The sequence below is a fragment of the Lactuca virosa genome, chromosome 8 (assembly GCF_052849685.1).
Source record: "Lactuca virosa cultivar CGN04683 chromosome 8, Lactuca_virosa_CGN04683_v6, whole genome shotgun sequence".
Classification (NCBI taxonomy): Eukaryota; Viridiplantae; Streptophyta; class Magnoliopsida; order Asterales; family Asteraceae; genus Lactuca; species Lactuca virosa.
In genome coordinates, this window is record NC_136433.1 from 187,944,072 (window position 1) to 187,955,774 (window position 11,703).

Sequence of the window (11,703 nt, forward strand, 5' to 3'; positions counted from 1 at the left end):
TGTGTTAACGCCAGAGTTGGCGTCAATCTCCACGACTCGGTCGATAGTCGCTCGACCTTGCTCGGTGTTCCGAGCAATCCTACGAACCATGATGGGTAGGACCCTGTCAGCTGAACCTCCCTCAGTGAGGTTGTAGAAGCTTCTGTCTCCATTGTAGGGCATGGGTTGACCCTGTTCCTGACTCCATCTATTCAAGTTTGTGGCCTACAGAGGAGTGGGTCCTTGAAATGCTGGACGAGGGTTCAGGTTTGGGTCTTGAGCAGTTGGGGGTAGGTTGTTGACTTCTGGTTCTAAGTCAGAACCATCAGAAAAGCCCTCAGCTTCGTGATCATCCAAAGGGATTGGATGATCATCTTCTGGCTCTTCTCCAAGCCATCCTGCATTGCCGTGGTTGGGATAGTACGGGTCTCCGGTGATATGGAATCCAGCCATGTTATCTACGCGAGAAAAGGGATATAAGAATCTAGCACATAAGTAGTTTAGAGTAACACAAAATACTCCTATAGTATTTTAAGTTTATGTTCTATTGATCTCATTGTGGTATTGTTGGTAAGTTTTTAGACTTGTTGCAACCTCACAACCACACTTAGGCACATGCTAGTCAACCCTCAGATAATATAGTTGATCAGGCTATATCTTCCCAGTTTTGACTATATGTCTCTAAGTCTACTTGTGCTGCCCAACAATCGTAATACTTTTGTACTGTCCTAGTGACACTGATTTTAGTATGAATGCAGGCACGTATACTTAATTAAATATTTTATTATTTAAAAGTATCAACTCTTTGTCAGAGTATTTTAATCCCTTTGTATTTATAGTCTGTATATCTTTTATGGGTTGATATACTCAATTCACTATAAACAATGCTCTGATACCAATCTGTCACACCCCAAAACCGGAACGGCGGAAACGTTCGGGGGTGGAGGACGTCATGTTCAGTATCACAACAATGCAAAGTAGTAAACAAGCAACAACAACATCAATTGCATTAATAATATAATTTCATACAACTGTGTTCTGTCAAGTTATATAGACACTAAAAATATACATCAAAATAAAAGATGAGTCTTGAACGAGCTCCATCTTCTCCAAAGCTGGCTCCGGTACCTGTCTACTGGCGACCTGAGAATACAAGTTATTTTGAAAGAGTTTATCAGCTTTAAAGCTGTTGAGATCATAAGTATATTAATGTCTGTATTTGTTATGAAAGTGTTTGTGAGTCTTGTAATGTATAAGTTTTGTAAAAGTTTGTAATTGTTTGAACTCTCCTAGAAAACCCTATGTTTCCTACTAAAAGTAGCCTTCTACCAAGGCATCTAGTATCTGTGTGTGTGTCTCTTGTAAGAGTGTGTATTTTCCCAAATCTGACTATCATTAACCAAAAATATAGTTCTTACATTATTGTTTATTGTGTGAATATCACAAAGTGAATGCAATGGGAAAATGAAATAGTACTGTAGTATTGTAATAAGTAACTACTGCTGTACTAACTACCTTAAACCAATTATATTTTAAAGTACCATGTGATCGGCCTGTATCCTGCTACCGACTATAGTACGCGACAATGTAAGATGTCGGAGAAAAATGACATTTGGCACCCGTAGACTTGCAAGTCCAACTGTAGCTAGCAGCAAGGTGTAGGATAGTCAATCTAGTATAGCTATACGTAAACTCATACGCTCCCCAATTAAGGAGATTCTGGATACATGAACGGTCATGGCAGGTAGTGCCATGCCCCGTTACGTGGCTCACATAACTGAAAAACTGTATATGTAATGAATGTGCTAGCTGTATTGTATGTTCTCTCCCTGTCTAGCATGTATTGTAAGGTACTGTGTGTACTAGCTATATTGTGTGTTCTCTCTATCTAGCATGTATTGTAATGTACTGTGTGTACTAGCTGTATTGTGTGTTCTCTCTATCTAGCATGTATTGTAATGTACTGTATGTACTAGCTGTATTGTGTGTTCTTTCTATCTAGCAAGTATTGACTCATGTATGAACTGACTCTTTTTATGATTCATAGTTCTAGTTATAGTATTAGTAATTCCCTAAGCTACACCTATAGTAGCTTACTAGTAATATGATTTGAATGTATAAACATATATGTATGCCTTTGCTACCCAAAGGTATTGAACTGAATGAAAGAAGGAAGTTTTATGTCTATATATGTATACATGATATATAACTAATATTTAGACGACATCCGGACGAATAACCGATACCCTAAGGCCACATCCAAACGAGGAAAAGGGAATCGGGCGAGCTAGACTTCCTAAGTCCTTTAAACATTACTTATATAACTATACATATATAGGCATGCATTTGTCAATATAACAGAATATATGTTTAATAAAAGCATTTGATATGAAAATGAGTTTGTAAAACAGTTTGAAGTAAAACGGTTTGGGAACACAGTTTGAAAAGTAAGAAATCCACTTGTTTGGTAGTTATTAATCACATGTGATTGATATAATAACTAGAATTTGTTTAAATTGTATCCCCCCATAAAAGCATTTAAAAACATTTAAAAGGTTAATTAAGGGGTATGAACTCACCTGTAGTGAGTGGTTTGGATGAACTGATTATATAGGATTGCTAGGTGTCAAGTGAAGACTTGTACACACTCAATGATCCTAGTTAACATATAATAACACATATATGTATCCAATTAGTCATTTAACAACTAATTAACCAAGTTAAGACATCCTAAGACATGTAAAACACTTTATTTAAGTGTTGAAAGTCCTAAGTATTGCATCTAAGGGTTGCATGGCATGACATTGGAGTTTATGGCCCAAGAACCACTCCTTATGGAGTTAACGGCCTATGGTCACTTCCCCCATGAGTTTACGGCCGTAAACTCATGGTACTTAGTGCGATATGGTGACTTAAGGTCTTATAAGTCAAGAATAAGCATTCTATGATCAAGTCCTAGCCTTAGGAAAGCATTAGGGGCACAATAAGACTACTTTGTAGAGTTTACGGCCTAAGGACCACTTCCTTAGGGGTTTACGACCGTAAACTCTTATGGGGACTTGTTTTGATTGTTGTTTAAGGTCTTAAACACTTCTAGGACGGATCAAGATTGGCATCCTAGGCTTAGGAAAGGACTAGGGTTCATTTAGCCACCTTAAGAAGGGTTTACGGCCCAAGAACATCCTTGGCCGTAAACTCCTTTGATCTATTGATTTTTGATGATTTTCAAGTGTTATAAAGTTCATATTAAGCACACAAGAAGCTAGGGCAAGTTTAATTACAAGATAGAAGCTTGATTGGGCGTTTAAGGTCCAAGAACACTAGTGTGTGTTCTTGGTGTTCTTGGTGTTTTGAAGATCTAAGTGAAAATCAACAATGAATGGATGAAATGATGTATAAACACTAGGTGATAGGTTATAACAACAAATCAAGTCAAGTAAAACTTACGTTTTCGTAAGATCGGGTGAAGAATGGGATGTTACTTGAGAGAGAATGGTAAGTGTTCTTGAGGGTGGAAGTGAGAAATGAGGGATTTGGGGAGTAAACTCATGCCTAAGGCATGAGTTCACGGCCCAAACTCCCTTTGTTTGGCCGTGAACACCTAACTAAGGTGTTGGTTGCTCCATTGTTATCCCGATATTCTAGAAATCACTTCCTTTTATCCGTTCGATTCATGAATAATTAAATAAAATACTCAAACGGACTTTAAACTGGCAAAAAATTAGCAGAAAAGTATTTAACTTTTAATTGAAGTTCTGGACTGTAGGGTTTGTACGAATGAAAATTTCGGGTTGTCACATCTTTTAACGTAAATATAATTGTATCTGGTTCGTACATTGTAAGTAATACCAAATATACATTTAACACATATTCCAGATAATAAATATAGAGTTAAAATATAAACTTTAAACTAATAACTAATAATTTTAATAAATAATTATATTAAATTATGTTCTTGAAAGTAACTATGCACTCATTTAACTAAGGTGTAAGACTTGCTGGAAAGTCAGATCCTTGACTGACAGTTCAGTTTTCCCTTTTGAACGATCTAAATATGAATATTACTAAGCCTCAATATTCGTTCGTCTTTATAAAGTTTAACCGTTACTAGATTTGTAATTATAATAATGGTTTGTCAGATTTATCAATAATCCCAAAAGAATGCTGACTTATAGTTGAAAAGGAACGACCAGGTAAGATCATATCGGAGGTAGGATTCATTTGGTAAAAAGATGTACCATTCGGAATATCCACTTTAAACACCTCACAGATCCAACCTAAATCCCACTCCCTTAAGTAGATCGATCAGTATAAAGACTAGTATTAACGATAAATCTTATTTATAACTTCATAATAAGGATTACAAACATAGATATAAGTTACACTTAAATCACGGTAAGTATAACTCAACTTACAGGTTCTTTGATGAAAAACCAGACACTACGTGGGAAGAACTTCGAAACTGGAAACTCTATTTTTTCAGGGTCTCTGGTGCTCCAAATCTATGCTACTAACACCTAAGAACTCCTAAAGTCAGGCCTCGGGAAGTTTGAGAGATTTTTGGAAGAAGTTGTGAGAAAAATGAGTAGAAAACGCGCCTACTTATAGCCAAAATTGAACGACACGTCGCACCTTACCCATTTGGTAGCATTTGGTTTGTCCACATCACTCAAACTTGGGGAGGAAGGGTGGTTTCTGGTTTCAACATGTGTCGCCCATCCGGGGTTCCATGTGTCATGATCTCAACTTTCAGAATTTCTAAATCTTCTAAACATCGTAACTTTTGCATACGAGCTTTGTTTTTTACATTCTTTATATCCCCAATTTCGTATCAATCAGTACTACAACTTTTATTTAGACCTCATCAGCTAATTCAATGTTTTTTTCATTTTACGGCACAAGAAGTCTTACACTCTAAAATGACATTGCGAAATTCATAACTTCTTCATGCGAGCTCCATTTTCTGCGTTTGTTATATTGATGGTTTTGTATGAACAAGTACCACAAATTTTATTTAGACTGTTTTGTACAAAGAGTGATCGATCTCCATTTAACTTTTTATGACACATACATGTATTGTGTCAAACGCAAAACTTTTGAAAAAGCATAACTTACTCATATGAAGTCATATTTCGGCATTCTTTATACTCACAGTCTCGTAATTATGATTACTACAACTTTTGTTTAGATAACTTTAGCAATAAGCAACCTATCTCTGATTCACATTTTATGACACACATTGTTGTGTATGGTTCAACATGAAACTTCGAAAAATCACAACTTCATCATAAGAAGTCATATATAAGCGTTCTTTATATCCACATGCTCGTAGTTACGGTCTCTATGATTTTTGTTTAGATTATTTATCCTAATTAATCGTTTTAGTTTTGCACTTTATTTTATCGCTTCAACAATAAATTTTATAATAAGATTTTATACAAATATTATATAATCTTAATATTTGTTCACATAACATGTATATGATAAATATTTATTATCTCCTAACGCATTCAAAGAACAATTATCCTATTCATGGATTTTAATTGTTCGATAAAATGTATAACAATTATTATTATTATACCTTAAACGTCTAGCCGAATTTGCGGGCATTACCGTTGAAACGTTTTTTTGAATGTAAGATTAATACAAACCTAATCGGTAAATGTCTTGCTCCTCGCAACACATTATTCATACTCTTAGAGTATTTGTTGTTAATTAACCCTAACGACAATTTTCATCATATAAAAGGCACCACTAACGTTTATGAATCTGTTTTAAATATTCACACGTTTCAAGATTGATTGCTTTTATTTCTCTTATACACTTCATAAACTTTAATTTTTACCCAATTGTTTATCCTGATCAACATAATGTCTAAAGTGATAGAAAAACCTTTTTGATGCATATCCTCATGAATGGGGCCGACATAGATAATATTTGATGAGAGGGCTGGAAGTTGTATGGAGACTCCATGGTTGGCATTGTAACCCTCTCTAGTACGAGCTAGGATTATATCAAGCCAACGAGGATATGGAACATAGGTTGGCTTTTTGTTCCTAGTGATGAGTGAAACCAGTTAATCAAAGAAAAGTTGAGCAAAGTCCAATCTTTTGTTGCAGGCCATGACATACACAATCCTTTGTTAAAACATGTTCAACTGGTCTAAACTACCAGTCTTATGTCCAAGACACTTACCAATCACCCCTGTTAAATACTTCAATCCAACATAATAACATTGACTAAGGGTATATTTAGTTGGATCACGAGTAATACCCTAAGGAGAGAAATTATAACCAATTTTGGGTCGAAGAGGCCTGCATTTTTCCTCAGAAGGAGTTTCAGAGTAGTTTTCAGATTGAGGAAGATGTAGATCAAGTTGAAAAAAACTACCTTAATAACAACCCTTGAATGACTGTATCCAATGGTTCTGGAGATGGTTTGAGCATTGGAATCGACAATGCAAGAACAGTAAAATTCACATACTTTCTTAGGGTAGAATGGCTCCGGCAAATCACAGAATGTATAGCGAAGACAATAGCTTTTGACGTAGTTGACAAAATCTTCAATCCCTGAGTTCTAGTACTGATTTGGGATGATATATGAGAAGGCAACGTTGTTTGCTTGGAAAATGATGGGAGTATCAGGAGCATGGGGACTTTTACTACATTAGCTTTAGAAGCAAAGACGTATAGAACCTTTGACATGATGAAATATTGAAGAAATTAAGACAGAAAAGATAATGATCGAGAGATCCTTTGTGAGAGAACTTTCACTGCTTGCATGAGTTGTCAAAGTGACCTAGGAGAGAGAATTCTCTTATTTTATCCGAAGATTTTCTACCTTTTTGCATAATAATTATTGGAGAATAAGGCACCATAAATATCTCATATTTCAATATGTTATTACATATCTTGATCATCATCCAAAAGTTACTGTTGAGATCAGAGAATTATGCATCAGTGAGACATAGCATCAGCGACATGAATCATCAACGGAAGCAGTCACCGTATCAGAGTTGCAATATCATTGGATCAAAGTTGCAGTCGAAAACGAGTAAGATTGTAATTTCTCTTGATGACATGTGTTTGTACTATCATTCACTTACATAGTATTGCGAAGTCTCATCAGTGTATGGTTTTATATGCTGAATCATTAACTTTTAAAATTAGAAGAATAAAGGGCGAGAATCGAATGATGTGTGTAATACATTTCGGTATGAAATGTACCCATCGACAAAGAATGTCGAAGTTTTATCAGTGTTTGGTAGATACAGTGAATCATCAACTTCTTTAATTGAAGAATTGTTGGGAACAAATGGGTAGGTGCGTGTTATACATGACAGAACATGATATACCCATCGACAAAAAGTTTTCGAATTCTCATCAGCGTCTGGTTTTATACGTTGAAACGTAAAATTATAAAGAATAATGTATGGTGAGAATGGATTGGTGAGTATGATAAGCTATGGTACATAGCCTAAACATCGCTACATAGTTTCAAACATTCATCACTGTGTGGTATGTCACAGTGAATTGTTAAGTTTTATGGAGAAGAAGTTAAAGGAGAGAATTGGATGTTTCAATCATGTTGAGGTGAAATCAACGTGAATCATAAACTGTAACGCCCGTGTTTCTAGGCTAGGAATTAATATTGATGTGATAGTCTAGGTTAACCTTTGTAACTCATTTTGAAGAAATGAAAAGGAATTATGTGAATATTATGTGTTTTATGCTTAATTATTACGATTTAATTAATTAAGAATAAAAATGAGCGTCGAAAATAAATATTAGATAAAGCCGATATCTATTAAGGAAGTTGTAGTGGTCGTGACAATGATTACAGATATATAAAGAATACCGAAATTCGAGTTATAACGAAGAAGTTATGACCTATCGAAGTTTCGCGACAAAACCGACACGGTGCCGAATGACGTAAAAAGTGAGTTTTTGATAAACTACTTTTTAACCTTAGTGATCTAAACGAAAGTCGTAGTGTTCTTTAAACCGAGAGTATGTATAAAAAGAACGCCCAAATCTGACTTCGTATGAGGAAGTTATGATTTTTCTAAGTTTCAGCTTAGCAATAGACAGCTAAAAACTCGAATTTTAGATCGAGTGATTTTTAGCCGATACAACCTAAACGAGAATCGAAGGTCTCGTCAATAGTAGTTCAACGGTAAAAAGACTGACGAAAACGGACGTCAGATGAAAAAGTTATGAATTTTTAACGGATTTCCTGTCCCGGTCTGTTAAAAAAATAATATAAAAATTAAAGTTCAAAATTAGCCGACGAAGTGTAAAGGAAAGTTGTAGAGCGTAAATTTACCTACACGTGCATACAAAGAACGTAAAAAACGGAGCCTGTATGCGAAAGTTATGGATTTTAGAAGTTCGGGACACAAAAATCGAGAAAAAACACGAAATCCGAGAAATTTCGCATGGTCCGGAATAGGCCACGTCACCCACTCCTCACATGCGTTCCCCGTGTCGGATTGTGATACGACCGAAGGGAGGCCCAACCGAAGCATGCAGCGTGTCCGATGCCGCTGAGTCATCCGAGGCCAGCTGTCCGACCCGTGTCGCACCCCCTTGCACCGAAGGCTCGGTCCAATCCAAGCGCGCCACCTGCACTCTCCGCGTCCACCTGTGAACCGAACCACCACCTGGCAGCCTCGCATGCGAGGCACGTGTTCTCTTACCCTTGCTTCGGATCCGAGGCTCTTCCCTATAAATAGTGCCTGCGAGATCTCTCGGATAATTTTAGGAAATTGCCACTTTTACCCCCCTAAATCAATATTTTAGCTATTTCCACTTCCCCCGAAGCCCCGGTATTATACCAAACACCCGAAATACGCCCCGAAGTTCCCGAGAAGCCCGAAAAATTTATCTTTTTGGTTTTGAAGACCGACCCTCGCAGAGCCCGGTTTCTCAATAAAACTCCCGATTTTATTAGAAACGATCGTTTTAGGAAACGAAGTGCTGCCCAATTATCATTAAATCATGTGAGTGTGTAGTTACTTTCACCTTACACATAGATATGAAGTATTTTATATAAAATACGTGTTGTGTGAATATATATTGTTTGTTTATTTGATATGGATGTTGAAGGAATGATTTATACATGTTTTTAAATAATTTAAACCGTATATGTATTTTATCTACAAAAATGTTGGGTAAAACATGGGTAGATGAAATAGTGGGTGTGTGATGAAAGATGAGTTGGATAAATGAGATGATCAGTGATATAGATCATGAGTTGAGGGTGAGTGGTGAATTATGAGAGAATCACTTACCCAAACGTTGGCCCCCGTCATTTAGCAGAGTATGGATGACAACCACGGGCTATTCTAGATGATCTGTGGAACACTAGCAGGCTCGCAACCTGTAAGTGTGTGAACTATATGTTCATCAGTTGTACTCTAAAACCCATTGACATGTATTGCAGGGGGGATTCCCGTGAATAATATTGTCAATAAATAAGAACTATGGACTTAGCACATGTTGTATAAACCCTGGCATCTATGGACTTAGTGCGTGTTGTATAAACCCTGGCGACGATGTGACTTCGTGCCTACTCCTTAGGATGAATCCTTAGGAATGAGTGATGGTTGATTCTTAGGGTAAATCCTTAAGAAATAAATAAGATAATAGGGTTGGGGTAATTTGGTTGATTGTTTGATGTTTAAGCATAATAAATTTATTTATTGTGGGTTGAAAGCCCTATATGCTCACCAGGCTCCAAAGCCTGACCCACTCAGCTTTTTATATTACAGGTAGTGGACCCCGAGCATAGTCGGATGATGATGAGTGATTTTTGGATTATAGGCCATTAGTTGTAAATAACTGTTGTAAGGTTTATAATGTCTTGTTTATGCTTTTGATCTGTATTGGAACATGACATCATGAGGTTTTGATATAAAATGAAAACATATATTTCTTAAATAAAGGTTTTGATAAATTTTTATCATATTTTGTTTTGGGAACAAATTCCGCAACATCTTTTAAAAGGATTACTCTGATTTTATTTTAAAAGCATAAATTAAATTGGTCTTTTCTGGCCGAGAAATTAGGGGATGTCACAGTTGGTATCAGAGCATTAGTTTAAGCAAACTAAGAAATTGTGGGATTTCTAGACTTAAACTTAGAATGCTAAGTGGTGATTGTGAGATGAGTGTCTACCATATTTTAGACACGAGCACTAGTATATTTTAGGAAAGATGCCTAAAATGCTTTTATGTGCTAAGTGCTATATGTTTGTCATATATGCCATTATTTGTTCGGATCTATGGTATGTTACCGACAGGATCTGGAAACCTTATGTGTGTAGGATTCTAAACGTATGACTATGATATTAGAACTAACATATAAACGTTTCGGAGTAATAACGAAGATTTAACGTCTATCGAAAATAAAGATCTAAATTCACCTACGATTGGTGTATAGATCGAAATGGCGAGTACTCAAAGTGGATTCGAAAACGATAATCCGCAGCCTGAGCCAATCACGATGGCTGGGGTGCAGGCAATGGTGTGTACGATGTTGGATCAACAGATGAAAGAGACAAAACGTTTACTTCAACAAAGTAAGGATGAACTTACTGTGCCAGTACGTCAGGTATCTGCTCTTGAGGCAACTATCTGGGTTGCTAAGTCTATTGAAGAAATAATCAATGACAGGACCGCCAACAAGGTTGAAGTTGGCAAGAAGAGGAAATTTGAGGGGTCTTCAAGGCCCAAAAAGAGCAACATATTCTCAAAGTCTGGGAAAAGAGGAGGTAAAGGAAAATGGTGCGGGAAGTGCAAAAATAAACACTCTGGAAATTATGGCAGGAAGGTGAATTGCTTTAAGTGTGGAGAAATTAGGCATTACGCTGATGAGTGTACGATTCCCAAAGAGGTGTGTTACAGATGTAATAAAGAAGGCCATATTTATAAGGTCTGCCCGAAGAAAAATGAAGTAACAAGGCCAAGCGTACCGCCAACACCAAGGGAATTTCAGAATATCCTTGACGAAGCAAATAACAATGCTAGGACTTGGAAGTAAAGACTTGATATCCGAAGATCAAGTTATGAAGTAGTAATGTGAATAGTAACAAGTGGTTTAGCCTATTAGAGGCATAGTATAGGGTAAACTTGAACCTCTGTGTAATCGTTTCAAGGAAATTATATAAACCCTTGTTTTGTCATTTGATGAATTGAATGACTATGTGAAAATTCTTGTATGGTGATTTGGAGAACTACGAGACAATACTTGGGACGAGTATGAGTAGGTGTGAATGGTAGTAGAGGCCTATACTACCAGAAGCACAGGACTCGTACTTGGATTAGGGAAAGTCACAAGGTTACCAAGGAGCTAGTAATTGATTCCGTCTTGTTCTAGTTTGTCGTTACCATCGTTTCGGTAATGACTAAGAAGATAATTGTTATTCCGACGTTAGAGGTCATATCAAATCGAGTCCGACTAAGATGAGTATGTCACATGGTTCAGAGAACCAAGTTCGATGTAACATTTGACTTAAGCCAGAAGATTGAAGTGAAAGATGATCAAAGCGATCAATAGAAGTATCGCGCTCATTGTTAAAGAAATTGGTAGTTAGAAATGATACATGTTGAACTGTGATTGTATCACATTAAAACATGAAGGAAGGTATAGTGTGTTCCGGAATTTGTCTCTAAGAGACCTGAGTCTAAGTAGTGCATTATACGATGAGAGATCATTAGAACAT